Raw genomic sequence first — 1,856 nt, 5'->3', positions numbered from 1 at the left:
TTTGGAGTACATAGCTAACGGCAAAAGAGGGGCGAGTCTGGACATGTTTCAGCGAGGGCGGGGCTGCTCACCCCGCTACACACGGGCTGACAGTAGAGCAGAGAACAAGGTGAAACTACGCGGACACATTTTAAAGAAGTCTTAAACAAACCAAAATAACTAAGTAACTATTGATTACAACTGTTTTGCCAGATTTGGCGTTGGTTCCCCTGCCCCGTCTCTCCTCCACTGCCGACATGATTAGCCTACTGTCAGTTTGTTTAGTGCTTACAACGTAACGTTTATTGTTGAGTCTGAAGTTATTTTAGACATTCACCCCTATTTAATAATCAGAAGGCAATTTAACGTCTGTTTCATGTCTGATGAAATGCACCCCAGTAACTTTTCACAGGTATGTGTCCCTCTACCAGCAAAAGAGTGTGGAATAGATAGGATTGTTTAGTGATTGCAGTTATGCGTTAATGAAATGTATTGAACTATAAACAGTGAGATTAAATTACCCCCTCCTAGCTGCACCTGCAGTTGAACTGTGGATTGATTGCAATTTATCGCAGTATGACAAAAAAGTTGTCACATTGCTTATTTTTAAAGTAGTTAATGCATAATGTGATACTGCGATGCAGAGTTGTAGTGAAAATATAGAATAGACAGATACACAGGTGCAGTGAGTGGGTAAGGGGAGAGCAACTGATATAAAAGCCATCATTTTCGAGTGTCATTGGGTGAAACTCTGTAGCTTTGCATTCAGGCATGTTGACTGGTGTAACAGGGACACAGGGCTGCTTGTCATCATACATTTTTACCCCACAATCCCATGTGGGATAATACAGCAGACAAAACTAAAATGTGAAATCTCACCTTTTCCTTTGTGTTTCCAGATTTGCTGCGGTTCCTTTGAAATTTCATTGCTCTTATTGCTGAATTTGGTGAGTCCCAAAGTAAAAAATTGAACATTATTTTTATTTATGTTTAAATAGGAATGACTAACACTAGAGAATATCTTTAAAATGATCACAGAGAAATCATTGATAATATATACAAATTACATGACAGTCAGAAAATGTAATCAAAGTTTCTCTTCATGTCAGTATTTCATTTTTAAAGGTATTATTACATTTGGAAAATTGCAAATACAAATAACCCCAAATCAAAACTAATCAAGAAGTTATCACCCAATTTAGTGTAAGTTTTATTTTACTACACAGTATAAATCAATAATTAAAATGGTAAGTAATGTAATGCAGATTAAATTTTCCTTAAATGAGAGTATTGATTACTTGTGTCAAAAAAAATTAACTAAAACCTATTTGCTTAATTTAATACTAGTAAAATTAAATTAATAACATCTTGCTTTAAATGGCACTTATTTCCTGCTGAAGTATTGAAAACAAACATAACTTTTTACAAATTAAATGCAATTATACCATGGTTTTTTTTCTTTCCTAGTCCTCCAATGAATGTGGAAATGCAAAGACTGTGGTACTTCTGTTTCACGAAGATCTGAGCTCCTTAAACACTATAAACTTGAACACAGACATTATGGACGCCACCATTCCTATGCATGCATCTACTTCAACTGTCCTTGTACCTGCAAGACTTGGAAGGGACTTTTAAACCACTTGTATAGAAGTCATCAGCCCTCTTCACAACCTGAACTGACCACATTTAAATGTCTCTTATGCAATTGTAATCAACGTTCCACTTTGAAAGACTATTTTCAACATATAGTACAGCATCTGAAAAACAGTGAAACAGTTCATTGTGTATTTCAGGGGTGTTCATACACAACAAATATTTATGGTTCATTTCGGACTCATAGAAGCAGAAATCATAAGAATTGTACGGTAAATGACTTG

Source organism: Etheostoma spectabile, chromosome 2 (assembly GCF_008692095.1).
Source record: "Etheostoma spectabile isolate EspeVRDwgs_2016 chromosome 2, UIUC_Espe_1.0, whole genome shotgun sequence".
Classification (NCBI taxonomy): Eukaryota; Metazoa; Chordata; class Actinopteri; order Perciformes; family Percidae; genus Etheostoma; species Etheostoma spectabile.
Note: the sequence above shows the minus strand (reverse complement) of the source record.